This window comes from Phacochoerus africanus, chromosome 11 (assembly GCF_016906955.1).
Source record: "Phacochoerus africanus isolate WHEZ1 chromosome 11, ROS_Pafr_v1, whole genome shotgun sequence".
Classification (NCBI taxonomy): Eukaryota; Metazoa; Chordata; class Mammalia; order Artiodactyla; family Suidae; genus Phacochoerus; species Phacochoerus africanus.
In genome coordinates, this window is record NC_062554.1 from 107,216,525 (window position 1) to 107,235,153 (window position 18,629).

General features: G+C 42.4%; 1 non-coding gene across 1 annotated transcript; it reads left to right on the forward strand.

Annotated features, from left to right (window-relative positions):
* Window positions 1–13,298: 13,298 nt before the first annotated feature.
* On the forward strand, window positions 13,299–13,370 carry TRNAE-UUC (transfer RNA glutamic acid (anticodon UUC)). Its single transcript has one exon. It is a non-coding gene; the product is annotated as a tRNA-Glu (tRNA).
* Window positions 13,371–18,629: the final 5,259 nt, after the last annotated feature.

Below are 18,629 nucleotides of genomic sequence, written 5' to 3' on the forward strand. Positions count from 1 at the left end.
CCCACTGAGCAAGGCCAGGGATCAAACTTGCAACCTCATGGTTCCTAGTTGGATTCATTAACCATTGAGCCACGACGGGAACTCCTGTACCAGTATTTTAAATTACTGGATCACACTCCTCTGAAAGCAGGAACCATGATTTTTTTTCTTCTTTTTTAGGCCCACACCTGCAGCATATGGAAGTTCCCAAGTTCCCAGGGAAAGGGTTGAATCAGGGCTGCAACTGCTGGCCTACGCCACAGCCACCACAACTCAGGATCCGAGCCTCATTTGCGACCTACACCGCAGCTCACAGCAATGCTGGATCCTTAACCCACTGAGCAAGGCCAGGGATCGAACAGGCATCCTCGTGGATACTAGTCGGGTTCATTACTGCTGAGCCAAGACAGAAACTCCAGGAACCACAATTTAATGAATGCCCTATTGGTTGTTGGGTACTTTGCTTCTTTTTCTTTTTTTCTTTTTTACTTCTGCACCTGTGGCATATGGAACTTTCCAGGCTAGGGGTCAAATCAGAGCTGCAGCTGCCGGCCTACACCACAGCCACAGCAACGCCAGATACGAGCTGCATCTGTCACCTACACCACAGCTCACAGCAACACCAGATCCTTAATGCACTGAGGTCAGGGATTGAACCTGCATCCTCACAGACAATATGCTGGGTTCTTAACCACCTAAGACACAATGGGAAGTTCTGTACTTTGTTTCTTATATTTTCCTGTTATAAATCTTGGTGCTAAATCTTTGTTCATATGCTCAATTATTCCCCAGGGTATATTAAATGGAAATACTGGATCAATGAGCACAGGTATGTTTGTGTGTGTATATAAAATTCTGATATTATTGTCAATAGCCATGTGGAAAGTTTGTCCCAATTTACACTCTCACCAACAGCCTAAGGGAACAACCGTTGAGCTGTTATGAGTAGTATGAATTTTTCAAGCTTTGTCCATTTAAAAGGCAAAAAATTAAAGTTCCCTAGTTGCACAGGATATGGTATTATCACTACTATGGATTTGGTCACTGCTGTGGCAAGAGTTCAGTCCCTTGCCTGGCAACTTTTGCGGGATGCAGGATGCAGCTGCAGCCAAAAACAAAACCAAAAACAATTAAAAACTAAAAAGCAAAAAATTACACATCATCATTATTATTTTAATGTTTTTGTTTGAAGAGCAGTGAATGTAAAATATTTCTCATCTATTTACAGGTGAGAGGATTTTTTATTTTTTATTTTTTTTTAGCACTCTCTCCTTCAAGGCTTTTTATTTTTTAGGGAGTTTTTGTTTTTCTTACTAGACCCACATTCACAATTCTTCTAATTTTACCTTTCCTGCCCTCTGGCATCAGGACACCATTTCCTGCTTTCATAACCCTCTGCTCATGTTGTTTCCTTTGCCTTGAAGTCCTTAGCTTCAATGCCAGTTTCCTTATAAAGTCTTTTTAGGGTGGGTTCCCCCCCCCACCCCCAGTGCCCACAGCATGCAGAAGTTCCTAGGCCTGGGATCAAAACCATGCCACAGCAGTGACAATGTCAGATCCTTAACCTGCTGAGCCACTAGGGGATTGCCAGGGTATTTTGAAATGACTGATTGTAGGCAAATTTCAAATTCTGTGATCAAAGCTCTTTGCAGAGCCTGGAGTTCATGTTGCATCTCGACTGTCTTGAGGAAATAAATGACTGAGAAGTAGTCCCCTGCAGTATCCCCATCTGGAAATGAGCTTTATCTGTTATAAAAGTCTGTAATGTTGGACTAATGACCTTACACAAAACCTTCCTAGGATCTACAGGAGACTCAGAATGCAGTCCCTTGATATGGGCCAACTGGACCCCAGCACTTTTTCTAGGTGGTGATTTCTCGTTGACTTTTCCTCATGCAGGGCAAGTGGCTTTGGTCAGTTACCCCGTTATACTTTCTGATCACAACTTTTTTTTTCTTTTTATGTCTGCAATGGTGGCATATGGAAGTTCCTGGAGCTAGGGGTTGAATCGGAGCTGTAGCTGCCAGGCTACGCCACAGCCACAGCAATACAGGATCGGAGACACATTTGCAACCTATACCACAGCTCATGACAATGCTGGATCCTTAACCCACTGATGGGGGTCAGGGATCGAACCTGCATCCTCATGGATACTAGTCGGGTTCTTAACCCCCTAAGCCACAATGGGAATTCATGATGAACATTTTAAAAAGAATGGGCAATATAAGCAAAGTTTGAAAATGATATTCTCTATAACCAAAGAAACCAAATTCAGTTAAGATTATAATCCATATGAATAGCCTACAACTTGGGGCTTGAAATGACCGAGGCTCTGAAAGGATGAAGGGTAATTCAAGGCCTGCATAGGACATACAACAGCATTCCTATTTCTCACCAGTGGGGAATCCAGTCACAGGGCAGATTTCAAACTGAAAGACAGCTTCTGGCTATAAGACCACAGGCTAAAATCTCCCTCTTCTGGAAATATGAGAGGGATGCAGAAGGCAGAATTCTAAGAGCCCAGCTTTAGAGAGAAAGGAGCCAGAACCTCAGGGCTGATTGCAAGAGAAAAAGAAAGAGTGGAATACCTTTTGCAAAGCATCTGTGGGGGGTGGGAGATACAACATCCTTAGTATCACACTCAATCCCATTTGTGATGAAAATGAACCTCTGGGAATTTTCTCAGTCCAGGAGTCTTCTTCAAGCAATAATAAAGGTCATGCTAGGAAGAACTGAACTATCGGTCAGGTTCAAGAATGATTTGTCCCAAACAGTGTCCTCCTGTAGAGCCCAGGAAACTATATTCAATATCCTGTGACAAACCATAATGGAAAAGAATATGGAAAAGATATGTATAACTGAATCACTTGGCTGCACAGTAGAAAATAACACAGCATTGTACATCAAGGAGACGTCAGGAAAAAAAAAAAAAAGACTTGCCTCAAAGAAGAGGAGGAGGAGCTGAAAGATGGAGGCTGGACTAAAATTGACACGATTCTCTCAATAATAACTATTTATGGATTGTCTGCAGTTTCTTGGAAATAAACAATAGAAATAGACAATAGAAATAAACAATAGAATCACAGGGCTTGTCCATCATTCTGCTGCTTGCTAAGTGTCTGCACTTAGTTCAGCGGGTCACAGCCCTGGCTGCACCTTAGCAACACCTGGGAAGATTATTTTTTACGACTTCTCTTAAACATATTTGTTTTATGATAAGAAACATATAAAAAATTTAACATCTTAACCACTTTAAAGTGTACAGTTTAATGGTCCTCCATACATTCACACTGGGTACTCAACACCCCATACCCAGAACACTTCCCAGCTTGCAAAACTGAAACTCTGTGCCCATTACCAACTTGTCATGCCCCTCACCCCCCCCACCCCACCCCCCATCCCCCAGCCTCATTCTACTTTCTGTCTTTAGGAACTTGACCACCCTAGGTCTTCCTATAAATAGAGTCATGTGGTAGCTGTTTTGTGTGGGTGTCTGCTGGTTTATTTCATTTAGGGTAATGTCTTGAAGGTTCATCCCTGTTGGATTGGTTCATCCAGAACCTCCTTCCCCTTTAAGGCTGAATGATATTTCATTGTCTGTACCTGGGAGATTCTTTAAACTACTAAGACTTGGGTCTGCCCAGACCAATTCAATCAGCATTGCTGGGGGTGGCACCCAGGTGTCAATGTGTTTACAATGCTTCCCAGAGGATTCTTTTGGTTTTTTTGAAGGAGGGAGTTTGTTGTTGTTTTTGGCCCTGCCTGTGACATATGTAAGTTCCCAGGCCAGGGACTGAATCTCAGCTGCAGCTGTGGCAATGCTGGATCCTTAGAACTCTCCTAGAGTATTCTAATATGTAGCCAGTGATGGCTCATGAACACCTAAAACTCATGAATTTGCCCCATCTACTTGTTTTCCTCTTGGATTCCATTATACGAGAATTTGTCAAGCCTAGGGAGCTTTTCAAATCCTGTTGCCCAGATAATCCTTAGTATACCAATTAAATCAGAATATCTGAGGATGAGGTCTTGACATCAGCATTTTTTAAAGATTTCAGGGAATTCCAATGTGTAGCCAGCTGTGGAACCCCTGGCATTACTAGGGACCAACTTGCTTGGACTAGAAATTTGAGGGTCATTCTCGATATCTCCTCCTCTCATCCTTCAAATTAAAATTTGATCTTATCTCCTTAAACAGTGATTCTTAAAGTGTGGTCCATGGATATAATAAGGTAACCAATTCATCCCAGCTTGCCTGGGATTTTTTTGGTTTTAGTATTTAAGTCCCCATGAAATAGAGCAGGACTATGATCCTGCCCCTCACCCCTACCTGTCCCCCATCTGCCCTTTGCCTGTAGTAAAATTTAGGTCAAAGAAAAACTTATCCAGAGAAGTGAGAAAATGCAGAGGGAAACAGTCAAACAAGAGGAAATAATAAAAGTTTAGTCATCCAGCAAAGTCAGGGGCTATAAATAATATTCTGAGCCATATCTTTTGAGTTGTCTTGTAGGTACTGAAATCCCACCTGGAAGAAGTTAACTACCTGACGCCCAGAGTGTAGCCATGGCAAAAGCTACCACAATCCCAAGAACTGTTCTCAAAGAAATGGTAACAAACTCACCCTGGAACTGATGACTAACTGTACTTAAAACAGTCAAGGTAACCCTGGTCAGACCAACACATGACCAATTTCAAGATAACTCTCAGAGCTGACTGTGCTGTTTCTGCATGTAGTCCCCTCCCTCTGTCTATACCCCCCAAAACTCCCCTTTAAAAGCTCTTGCCCACAGACTGTGAGTTGGGGAGTCAGCTTCAGGACATGAGTCCATCCTCTCTCCCAGTTCCCAGCCTCTAAAATAAAGCAAACTTTGCCCCAATCTTGCCTTTCAAGTATCGGCTTTTGAGCAGCAAGCAGCCGGACCCCACTTTGGGTAACGCTCGGGTCCTGGGACTCCCCCTGAGTCCTAGGCAAACCCAGGTGTTAGTCACCTGCTGGATCAGTGGCATTAGCGTCATCTGGGAACTTGTTAGAAATGCAAATTATCAGGCCCCATCCAGCCCAGGTTCTACTGATTCAGAAACTTTAGAGATGCAGGCTGGTACACTGGGCTTTCACAAGGCCTAGGGAGAGTCTGATTTATGCTCAAGTATGAGCAGCACTGTCCTAGGTAACCCCGGGGGTCCACACAGTGCAGATCAGAGCTGCTGGTGCTCCTGGGCATGGCAGGGCAGCTAACACTGAGTGAGATCTCAGCGGAGGGTACGTGCAAGCTATCTTTGTCTGGGCAGATCCAGCCTGCAGTGCTGGCATGAGCCAAGCAGGTGGGAGCGGGTATCCTTTCCTGAGCTCTGTCTTGCCTGGATCTGATCCTGTCTGAATGTGCATGCACTTCTCAGAGCTTGCTCAGCAGAGGACTCCTTTTCCTAGCCCCTCAACATCCCCAAATGATTTTCCCATTACCCAAGAGAATAGAAGTCTTTGTATTTTGTGTGTATGTGTGACAGTTTAGCTAAGATAATGCACATACTATAAAATTCACCCTTAAAGTGTTTTTTTTTTCCCACTGTACAGCAAGGGGGTCAGGTTATCCTTACATGTATACATTACAATTACATTTTTTCCCCCACCCTTTCTTCTGTTGCAACATGAGTATCTAGACAAAGTTCTCAATGCTATTCAGCAGGATCTCCTTGTAAATCTATTCTGAGTTGTGTCTGATAAGCCCAAGCTCCCAATCCCTCCCACTCCCTCCCCCTCCCATCAGGCAGCTACAAGTCTCTTCTCCAAGTCCATGATTTTCTTTTCTAAGGAGATGTTCATTTGTGCTGGATATTAGATTCCAGTTATAAGTGATAGCATATGGTATTTGTCTTTGTCTTTCTGGCTCATTTCACTCAGTATGAGAGTCTCTAGCTCCATCCATGTTGCTGCAAATGGCATTATGTCATTCTTTTTTATGGCTGAGTAGTATTCCATTGTGTATATATACCACTTCTTCCGAATCCAATCCTCTGTTGATGGACATTTGGGTTGTTTCCATGTCCTGGCTATTGTGAGTAGTGCTGCAATGATCGTGCGGGTGCACGTGTCTCTTTTAAGTAGAGTTTTGTCCGGATAGATGCCCAAGAGTGGGATTGCGGGGTCATATGGAAGTTCTATGGATAGACTTCTAAGGTATCTCCAAACTGTTCTCCATAGTGGCTGTACCAGTTTACATTCCCACCAACAGTGCAGGAGGGTTCCCTTTTCTCCACAGCCCCTCCAGCACTTGTTATTTGTGGACTTATTAATGATGGCCATTCTGACTGGTGTGAGGTGATATCTCATGGTAGTTTTGATTTGCATTTCTCTTATAACCAGCGATGTTGAGCATTTTTTCATGTGTTTGCTGGCCATCTGTATATCTTCTTTGGAGAAATGTCTATTCAGGTCTTTTGACCATTTTTCCATTGATTGATTGGCTTTTTTGCTGTTGGGTTGTATAAGTTGTTTATATATTCTAGAGATTAAGCCCTTGTCGGTTGCATCATTTGAAACTGTTTTCTCCCATTCTGTAAGTTGTCTTTTTGTTTTCTTTTGGGTTTCCTTTGCTGTGCAAAAGCTTTTCAGTTTGATGAGGTCCCATGGGTTTATTTTTGCTCTAATTTCTATTGCTTTGGGAGACTGACCTGAGAAAATATTCATGAGGTTGATGTCAGAAAGTGTTTTGCCTATGTTTTCTCCTAGGAGTTTGATGGTGTCCTGTCATATATTTAAGTCTTTCAGCCATTTTGAGTTTATTTTTGTGCATGGTGTGAGGGTGTGTTCTAGTTTCATTGCTTTGCATGCTGCTGTCCAGGTTTCCCAGCAATGCTTGCTGAATAGACTTTCTTTTTCCCATTTGATGTTCTTGCCTCCCTTGTCAAAGATTAATTGACCATAGGTGTCAGGGTTTATTTCCGGGTTCTCTCTTCTGTTCCATTGGTCTGTCTGTCTGTTTTGATACCAGTACCACACTGTTTTAATGACTGTGGCTTTGTAGTATTTCTTGAAGTCTGGGAGAGTGATGCCTCCTGCTTGGTTTTTGTTTCTCAGGATTGCTTTGGCGATTCTGGGTCTTTTGTTGTTCCATATAAATGTTTGGATTGTTTGTTCTAGTTCTGTGAAAAATGTCCTGGGTAATTTGATAGGGATTGCATTGAATCTGTAGATTGCTTTGGGTAGTATGGCCATTTTTACAATATTGATTTTTCCAATCCAGGAACATGGAATTTCTTTCCATTTCTTTACATCTTCTTTGATTTCTTTGATTAAAGTTTTATAGTTCTCGGCATATAGGTCCTTTACCTCCTTGGTCAGGTGTATTCCGAGGTATTTGATTTTGTGAGGTGCAATTTTAAAAGGTATCGTATTTTTGTATTCCTTTTCTAATATTTCATTGCTGGTATACAGAAATGCGACTGACTTCTGAATGTTAATCTCATATCCTGCTACTTTGCTGAATTTATGAATCAGTTCAAGTAGTTTTTGGGTTGAGTCCTTAGGGTTTTCTATGTATAGTATCATGTCATCTGCATACAGTGACAGTTTGATCTCTTCTCTTCCTATATGGATGCCTTTTATTTCTTTGGTTTGGCTAATTGCTGTGGCTAGGACTTCCAAAACAATGTTGAAGAGCAGTGGTGAGAGTGGGCATCCCTGTCTTGTTCCAGATTGGAGTGAGAAGGCTTTCAGTTTTTCCCCATTGAGTATTATATTTGCTGTGGGTTTCTCATAAATGGCTTTGATTATGTTCAGGAATGTTCCCTCTATACCCACTTTGGCGAGGGTCTTGATCATGAATGGATGTTGGACTTTGTCAAATGCTTTTTCTGCGTCTATTGAGATGATCATATGATTTTTGACTTTTTTTTTGTTAATGTGGTGTATGATGCTGATTGATTTGTGAATGTTGAACCATCCTTGTGAACCTGGGATGAACCCCACCTGGTCATGGTGTATAATTTCTTGATATGTTGTTGGATTTGGTTGGCTAAGATTTTGTTGAGAATTTTTGCATCTCTATTCATCAATGATATTGGGCAATAGTTTTCTTTTTTGGTGGTATCTCTGTCTGGTTTTGGAATGAGGGTGATGGTGGCATCATAGAATGTCTTTGGGAGTATTCCTTCTTCTTCAACCTTTTGAAAGAGTTTAAGGAGGATGGGAACCAATTCCTCTTTATATGTTTGATAGAATTCACCTGTGAAGCCATCTGGTCCTGGACTTTTATTTGTAGGGAGTGATTTTATGACCTCTTCAATTTCATTTCTAGTGCTGGGTCTGTTCACTTGGTCTGTTTCTACTTGATTCAGTTTTGGCAGGCTGTAAGATTCTAGAAAATTGTCCATTTCTTCCAGATTGTCAAACTTGTTGCCATATAGTTGTTCATAGTATCCTCTTATGGTTTTTTGTATTTCTGCTGTATCCGTTGTGATTTCTCCTTTTTCATTTATAATTTTGGTGATTTGGGTTCTTTCTCTCCTCTTTTGAGTGAGTCTGGCCAGGGGTTTGTCCATTTTGTTCACCTTTTCAAAGAACCAGCTCTTGGTTTTCTTAATTTTCTCTATTGTTTTTTGAGTCTCTATTTTATTGATTTCTTCTTTGATCTTTATAATTTCCTTCCTTCTGCTGACTTTAGGACTTGTTTGTTCTTCTTTTTCTAATTCATTTAGGTGGAGGGTTAAGTTGTCAATTTGGGATCTTTCTTCTTTTTTGAGAAAGGCCTGTATTGCTATAAATTTCCCTCTGAGCACTGCTTTCGCAGCATCCCATAGATTTTGAGCGGTTGTGTCTTCATTATCATTTGTTTCAAGGTAAAGTGTTTTTTAAATACATTCACAGACTTATGCAACCACCACCACCATCCACCTTTAGAGCATGGCATGGCTCTCAAAAGAAATTCTATACCCTTGGCAAGATACCCCTCTATCTGCCTTCTCCAAGGAAACTATTCCTTTCTCTCTCTGTAGCTTTGCCTATTCTACATACTTCAAATAAATAAAATCATACAATTTGTGGTCCTTTGTGACTAGCTTCTTGCAATTAATGTGTTATTGTCAAGGTTCATTCCAGTTGTAGCATGAATCAGTACTGCATTCTTTTATATGCTGAATAATATTCTTTTATATGTATGTACCATAGTCTGTTTATCCATCAGTTTGTAGGCATTTTTTCCCTACTTTCTGGCTATCATGAATAATACTTCTATGAACATTTATCTACAGGGTTTTGTATAGATATATATTTTCGTTTCTCTTGTATAGATACCTGGGAGTAGAAACATTCTGCTTTAAAAAAAAAATTTTTTTAAGACCTTGTTTAACCTTCGCAATAGATTGTAAGCCCTTGAAAGCAAACATTCATCTTTCAGCCCCTGGGATTACTTAGAAAAATATTGAAAACACTTATTGACTTGAATTCATAGTCATTTGCATTTCTTGGGTTAAAAGATGTCCGTCTCTGACCTTGGCACTAAGTGACACATGGCATTCTAGACTGATCTTTATTGACAGGCTATTCCATTAACTTCAGCTCCTCTGCCCTCACTCAAAGGCCTCAGATGTGCCCCAGAGGTGCCCTGCTGGGCCTGCATTAACCTAGATTTCAAGACCTCCATATAAACCTCTAATCCTGGGTGTTCCCTGGTGCTGACTGTTTTCCTGCCTCTTCCTCCACAGCCTCATTCTGTGGCTTCTGGTTCCTGATTTTCTCCCAATCTCCAAAAATACATTTTGCTTTCCAAAGCCCTAGTGTGAAATTAGACTGTCTCTAAATCTGGAAATTTAAATATTGCAATAAGGAAGCACTTGGAAGGTAAAGAGGGATGCAGATATAATCACTCCGCAATACTCCTACATGCTTTTATATCATAGCAGGAAGAAACTAGAAAGGAGGTCATTTATTCCCGTCCTTATCTCCACTTGAAACTGATTGTAGAACTACGCTTTGTGAAACAATCCTGAACCATAATTTGTGAGGGATTTACAGCTTTCAGGTCAGAAGAACTGGCCTGGGGCCCAAAGTATTCGCACTGCAGGGTTTTCCACACCTAGCAGAATGATGGGGGGAAGAAAACGGGCTGGGGTTCCTGGCTTCCTTTCCTCTACCCAAATGATGGGAGTGGCCTCAAAGGACTGCCAACATTAGGGTGTAAAATCCTTCAGTTGTCTGAAATCCCCGAGGCAGAGGGAATGAAGAGCTTCATATGTTTTACTGTTTATCACAACATTTCCTTATTTAAAGATCAGTGTCATCTAGGGGCATCCATCAATTACCAAAATGCATCCGATTCCTTTAGTTCTGACTAGCTCTGGTTAATGCAGGCTATGAAAACTATTCTCCCTGAAATGATTCAATAAAATGTGGTCGAGGACTAAAATCATCCCTGATTTTCTTACTTCTCTGTGTCACATTCTAAGTGGACTCTGGACTTCTGTTACAGATTGGTTCCTTGTATTTTCCCCTCACTCAGTTCTGCCTCCTGAAATCCAGTCTCCTTCCCTGTAAACATGGATGATGGATGATTCCTGGAATCACACTGCAAATATTTAGGCCCACAGCAGCTTGCCTGCTTCTCGTGAGCAGTGGTTCTCAAAGGGTTGGGTTTGCTCTGCAGAGAGCGTCTGGTAACGTCTGGGGACAGTTCCCTCTGTCACCATGGGGGGGGCTACTGACATCTAGTGGGTAGAAGCCAGGAGTGCTCTAAAGGAATATCCCACAATGCACTGGGCGGCCCCCATCCCCCAACAAAGAATTATCCGCCTCAAATAGCAAGAGAGCTGAGTTCTGAAGCCCTACAGGTGGCTTCAGTGCCCCTAATCCGGGCCTGTCACTCCACCTTTGTTTCCATGAGTGACTCAGCCCTAGACTTAACCTTAACTCCCAGTTCTGTTTCCCATTTTAGGCAATTGGTCCCAAACTAGAAGAATGTTATAGTCTAAGTCCAGCAGCTTTTAGAATTCCTGTTATTTACAATTACCTACCCAGTCATTATAAATCCCCCAGCAGCACATACAGCCCAATTCTAGGTGTTGGGTTCATCTCAGCCATCCCTTCCTTCATCAAGCTACGCATTTAATTGGTGCTGCTTTTCTGGCTGGTTTATCGGCACTGCTATTTGTGAAGTCTCACACGGGCTGTGTGAAATTTTTCTCTTGCTAAATTCATTGGTGAGTTTAAGTGATCTATGTACAGGTAATTGAGAATTGGGGATTCACACAGTGTTACCCTTCTTTGGATGAAAAGCATGCAAATATATTGATCAAGGAATTAGATGCATTTTGGTAAATGCCCCTAGATGATGCTGATCTTTAAATAAGGAAATGTTGTGATAAACAGTAAAACATATGAAACTAAGCAGAATACTCTTTGATATAAATTTCAGCAGTGTATTTTTGGCTCTACCTCCCAGATTAATGAAAATAAAAACAGAAATAAACAAGTGGGACTTAATTAAACTTAAAAGCTTCCGCACAGCAAAAGAAACCATTTAAAAAATGAAGAGGCAACACAGAATGGGAGAACATCTTTGCAAATGAAGCGACTGACAAGGGATTAATATCCAAAATATACAAGGGATTAATATCCAAAATATACAAACATCCCACACATCTTTATATATATATATATATATATTTTTTTTTTTTTGGTCTTTTTGCCACTTCTGGGGCCACTCCTACGGCATATGGAGGTTCCTAGGCTAGGGGTCTAATCAGAGCTGTAGCCGCCGGCCTACACCAGAGCCACAGCAACTCGGGATCCAAGCCTCGTCTGCAACCTACACCACAGCTCACGGCAATACCGGGTCCTTAACCCACTGAGCAAGGCTAGGAATCGAACCCTCAACCTCATGGTTCCTAGTCAGATTCGTTAACCATTGTGCCATGATGAGAACTCCCACAGCTTTATATTTTAAAAAAATAAAGTTAAAAAAAAAATGGGCAGAAGATCCAAATAGACATTTCTCCAAAGAACATAGACTGATGGCCAAAAAGCACATAAGATGCTCAACATCACTAATTACTAGAGAAATGCAAATCAAAACTACAGTGAGACATCCCTCACACCAGTCAGAAGTGGCCATCATCAAAAAGTCTACAAACAATAAATGCTAGAAAGGGTGTGGGGAAAAGGGAACCCTCCTACACTGTTGGTGGGAATGTAAGTTGGTGTAACCACTATGGAAAGCAGTGTGGAGGTGCCTTAAAAAACTAAAAAGAAAACTACCATATGATTCAGCAGTCCCACTCCTGGGCATATACTCAAAGAAAACTATAATTCAAAAAGATACATGCACCCCAATGTTCCTTGCAACATTACTTACAATATAGCCAAGACATGGAAGCAACCTAAATATTCATCAACAGAGGACTGGATAAAGAAGATGTGGTGTATTTGCACAACAGAATATTACTCAGCCATGAAGAAGAATGAAATAATGCCATTCACAGCAACATGGATGGACCTAGAGATGATCATACTAATGAAGTAAGTCAGACAGAGAAAGACCAGTATCATCTGAGATCACTAATATGGGGAATCTAATAAAAATGATACAAAAGAACTTATTCACAAAACCGAAACAGATTTAAAGATTTCAAAACCAAAGTTATGGTTACCAAAGGGGAAATGCTGAGGGGAGGATGGATGGACTAGGAAGTTGGGATTGGTATATACACACAACATATACAACATCAATCAGTAACAGAGCCTTAATATATAGCTTGGGGAAATCTAGTCAATATTCTGTGATGGCCTCTATGGGGAAAGAACCTGAAACAGAATGGGTATCTATGTATATGCATGGCCGATTCACTCTACTGTACACCTGAAACAAACACAACACTGTAAGTCCAATCAAATTTATATTTCAATAAAATTTATGCAAAAAATACGAAACTGACAATAACTTTCTGGTGTTGCTAATTGGTTCAAATTTATTGATTGTTCACTAACTTTACTTCACCTGCTTTCACTGTGTGCTCAGGCCCACATCTTGTCCAAGAGTTTCCTTTTCCGTGTGTGTAAAAACAATTTGGATGACACAGATAAAGACCTGAGGGGCCTGTCATGGCAACTGCCCAGCCCCTCACCCCATGGATGCAAAGAGTTTAATAAACAGCCTCTCTGTATGAAGGGCCGGCATTCCACTTCCATTCCTAGTCCTGTTTCTTTCTTTTGCAAATGATACAGGAATATCTAACACAGGGGACAATTACAATAATACAGTGATATGAGACCTTCACTCTATTCTTGGCTCACTTCAAATGGGCTATTTTATACATCTCAAAGTAGGAATTCCCTGGTGGTCTAATGGTTAGGACTCAGTGCTTTCACTGCTGGGGCCCAGGTTCAATCCCTGGTCTGGGAACTGAGATAACACATCAAGCCACTGCATGCCATGGCCAAAACAAACAAATAAAAATGACAGTTCTCATAGAAATCTTATGCCTAACTTCCCCTTATTTGCGTAACCCATTTTTTTTTTTTCACATCACATCAGGAATCATCAGCTATTTCAACTGTGTTGCCTACATGGCGTCACCGCAGAACACAAGCTCTAAAACTCACTTTTCTCTCAGTGACAACAGATATCATGTTTTCCTTCAACTTCTCATGTACACATACCTAAGATATTAACAGACACCTTTGGAGATACGGATCATTCTAGAGAATTTGAACTTTTTCTAAATTGTCACAAGATAGTCACCTGATAATACAACTTAAAATCATGCAGTTCAACACTATACCATTGGAAGCCTTCCTGGAGCCACAAAAAAGCTCAGGTCACTGGCCGCAGCCCGCTCTGCACGCAGCATCAGTTCCTCCCCTGAAGACGGTGTTATATAGACGTGTCTTATGTTTAAATGTTATCCAATTATTTATCATTCTGAAAAAGACATCATCCTCCATGATGGTCCCCCACCTACCCAACAACTCAGAAACGTGCCGATGCCCTCATTGGATCCCAGAAATGCCAACTTGCCAGAGAGACAGAAATGAGACTTACCAGGATTTGGAATCTATGTTGAGAGGCGCAGGCAGCACCCAGGGCGTGTAAAGGCACACCTGAAAGTGAGAGTCGTTTTAAGTAGAAAATGCTTTCCCTGAGGCACCCGAGGGAGGAAAAAAGATGAGCGGTATTCTGAAACCTGGCAAGAAAGGTGATTTGTGGAGCTACTTGCCTCAGGTTCTCTCTCTCTCCTTCTCTTCTTCTCTACCCTCCCCCACCCCCCCCCCCCATACGGTGGAACGAACGCTCGATTTTCCAGCAAATGTTTTTCATCTTCACGTAGGTGCCAAACTTCTGAAAGCAATGACTGGGAGCTGACGATATCATGGCTACAGCAACCAACTGCAACATTCTTGCTAAATAACTGAGTTCCAAATTTATAATTTATAAGTTTTTAGTTACTTGAGTGAAATTGAGGACATTCACAAAGAATCAGAAGTTCATACCTGCTCACAGAAGCATCTGAAGTACCATGCCCTCTCTGGGAATGAATAGTTGGTTTGCAGGAGATGCTCAAAATTTACTTGGATGAAAGGGGTGGGCCAATTCATATCAGTTTTACTCACTGCTTGTGATAATCATGCTTGACAAAGGCAACTTTGAACCTGGAAGAGAGCAGTCGACCAACGTAGACATGTTTGACTATTCACTAACCTGCAGTATTTAGCTTGAACGTCCAACTTTGCCTGCAGACGCCAAGATTCTGGTGGCACGGGAAACAGAAGCTATGTCTGATGAAGCTTACAGGGAAAGAATGAGACAGTCCAGGGCATGTTTTCGCTTCTAGAAATTGAGTAGTGAACGTATGCTCTACAAATATGACATTAAGACAAAATTAGCTAGCCCATGTCATTGAGTTATAGTGGCATTTGTCAAAAAGAAGAAATGGCTCATTCTGAACAACAACAAAATTAAACATCCCGGAGGCTAGTCCATGGCTGGGCCAGGGACTCTGCTGTCCTGCCCACAACTGCTGCCCGCACACAACATGTATTCATCTTCCAGGCGCGAACGTCAGTCTTTTGGGATTCGCTCAGCCTTGAAAAACTTCTCTCCATCTGTACCTTGACCCAGAGGCTTTGGTAGTGGGTCTTCTGATGTAGGACTTCTGGAAATGACACTATTAAATACGTCCTCAATTGGGAGTGATGGGTTTATCTGTTATTTCCTTATTTAATTGAGCTTGAGTACATCAATGTCACCAAATCCATTATTTACTTATTTGAGATTGAGTACATCAATGGGTTTATCCATTATTTACTTATTTAATTGAGTTTGAGCACATCAGTTGCATTTTCTGATATCAAAGAGGTGGAGCAAAACATTCTCTTCTTCTACCTTCCCCTTCGATGTTGGTGTTTCCTCCGGGCCCTATTGTTTGAGCATCTCCTTTCTCTTCCTGTGTGTGTCCCTCAGACAAACTCACTGGGATGGTTTAATGGCTAATCCACTTCTTTCTCTTTTCCAACCCACTTCCTGAGTTCGGGCTACCCATTTCCAACCCCAAGAACATCTCTATCTGGACGATTCACCAGCACCTCAATCACAGTCTCACTCTTCTTTATTCAAATCTGTCCGTCGTCCTCGCTTCTATCCCAGGTAGTGGCATCTTCATCCACCCATGTGGTCAAGTCAGGAAACTCAGCGACACTTCATTTCCTTCTTTCCCTCCCACCCTCTTGAGACAAAGAGTCAAAACCTCTGAGCATGGCCTCCCTGAACAGTAGATGGGGTCCAGTGACAAAGAGGGACCTGGCTCCAGCTATTCCTTCTGCTGTTTCCCCCTCAGCACTGCATTAGTGACTGCCCTTGGGCTTCAGCCTCCTGGCACTGGGACACCATTCATGTCCTTTCAGAGGGAACTTGTGGGTCTCAGACTGGGTCCTAACTGGAAGACAGAAAGGCTTAGTCTTTCTAGTGCTTCCCCCCTTGCTCCTGTCCATTTGATATAGCACCCGGTTCTCGCCATGTCTACTCCAAGATTGTCAGAGTCTTACCTTGCAGTGGCATGTTTCCTCCTAAAATCCTTTCAAGAACAGTGTAGTAGGGGGAAGGGAAGTCCAGGGGAGAAGACTAACCATTCTTGACCAGCCTGTTCTATTTGGTTTAGAGAGACTACATTCAGCATTTTGTGGGCCAGGTCTTGAGACCAAAACAAACGTATATGTACTTCCATCACTCAAAGCAGAAATTTTAAAACACCCCATTTTCAGGATGACTCTTAGCTTTTCCCAAGATGAGATCATTAAATAATATTGTGAAGGAAACCCCCAGGTTTCCAAATGCTGTCATTTTTTTTTTAAACTGCATTTTTTCTTCTACAGCCTTCCATCAGTATGTTAGTTGGGACTGTCCTCATTTCTTTTTTTTCTTTTTGTCTTTTTAGAGCTGCACCCACAGCATATGGAGGTTCCCAGGTTAGGGGTCGAATCGGAGTTGTCGTTGCCAGCCTATGCCACAGCCATGGCAACACGAGATCTGAGTCACACCTGCGACCTATACCACAGCTCATGGTAACGCCAGATCCTTAACCACCAGGGATTGAACCCGCATCCTCATGGATACTAGCTGGGTTCGTTAACCACTGAGCCACGATGGGAACACGCTGTCCTCATTTCTAACCCAGGGTGTCTCCTTGCTCCTTCTGGGCCATTGTCCTCATTGTCACCAGAGAATACAGATTTACATTTGTCACCACTTCTTGGCTTACAAACCTTCATCGGGTCCCTTTTGCTTGCAGGAACCAAGTTCCTCTGTGTGGCATAATGCAACATGTTCACAATCTGGCTCCGACCTCTCCTTCCGCCTTCCCTGCATAAGAGCCACATTCCACTCATTCTGTCCCCAGGTACATCATGCCCTGTTTACCACCTAGGCCTTTGCATGGGACACCATAATCCCATCTCCCTTTGTCCTTTAGTTTTTACCCTTCTTTTAAGTTTTCTTGCCTCTTCCAGGCAGAGGTGGCAACTCTCCTTGACGATAGCGTGACAGGCTTTCTATGGTGGTCAAGTGTTACTGTTGGCCCCCCTCTAATTACTCTGGGCACAGGGATGTGATGGCAAGGACCACACAAAAGACCCACCCTTGCTTTTCTTCCCCTGACTCCCATAACTGGGCTGCTCTTATTTCCTGCACCCAGAAGCCAAAGGCTCGGTTCTGGCAGGTTTGTGCCTAATCTCTATGGAGATGATCATTAGCAGAATTTTGATGAGTCTGGATGATTCTTCTGCCCCATTCTCTAGTCCTGGAGCAAACTGATTCCCCTAAGAAGCTGCTCTGTATCCTCTGAGGTCCCTCATCCCCAGACTTAAGGTCCAGGGCCTGAGGGTCTAGCACTGGGTATTCTAGTGCCCGCCAGGGGGCAGCAGTCCTCACCCACCACACAGACTCTCTTGCTTTCCCATTCTGCAGGACTGAGTTTCCCTCTACCCTCCTTCTTTCTAGTAGGTAGCCTGGCTCAATATCAGAAGTCTGTCTTTATCTACTTTCACCACTCTCCTTTGACTGGGATGCTGCTGGCACTTCGTTTTCTCCTTTGGGGAGGGTCCTCTTTTATGTCAGCCTCTTCCCATGGCTCTGCCACAGTGGACAGCTTTTCCAATATTTTAAGTCTCATGAATTCTCCATTGCTGGTTCGTGTGCCCAGTATCCACAGGGCTGACCATTAACAGAATTTCGATGAGTCTGGCTGATTCCTCTGCCCCCTGCTCTAATCCTGGGGCAAATTAATTCTCCTTGAAGCTGTTCCCAGGAGTTCCCCTGTGGCTCAGTGGGTTAGGGATCCAGTGCTGCAGCGGTTCAGGTTGATGCTCTGGTTTGGGTTCTATCCCTGGCTCAGGAACTTCCACATGCCATGGGCATGTGCTTTTCTTACCCCTCCCCGCCCCTCTCCCCAGCAACAACAACAAAAAGCTGCTCTCTTCGCCAGTTTTTGTAACTAAGCTTATCAGCTACACTTCTGTGATGAATACACTTAGGCATGATCTCCCACCCCACAAGGTTTTCAGTCATGGATATGAAATACAGAGCACTGTATTCCCACATGCCAAGCTTACTACAGAGCACATAATAGGCACTTTTTTGAATGGACTGATGTTAACTTGCAGAAACTGCCAACAAAATTATATGGGGAGATCAGTATATCAGAAAAATATCAATCCCTCAATTTAGATTTGGAACTTAGATTCTAAAACTTGGGGGCATGTGATCTGAACTGTTTTGGGTCAGCTTTCATCAGGCCTCAATGACCAGAGTGGATGGACCTGGAAAGTCATCAATAGAGATTTTCAGGGAGTAAAGCATTCAAGACAAGAGAGAGAGGCAACTTTGTCTAGTGTTGAATAATTTAGACCAACCAGAAAATTCTCTGAGCCCTAATAAGTCCCTGTGGTAACTTGTTTTCCAAAGTTCTCCTTTTCTCTAGGGTGAATTTTAATTGCCAGGATAAGGTGGGATATTTTGTTCCCTGCTTTATTTATTCATTTTTTTTTCTGGTTCATGCTTCAATAACCATTTCCAGGCATATTTATCACCTCTAAAAGGTGCTGAACTAGAGAGGCTTGTGTCTTAGAAACAGGAGACTCCCCAGCCCACCCCAGTCCAAAGTGGAATAAT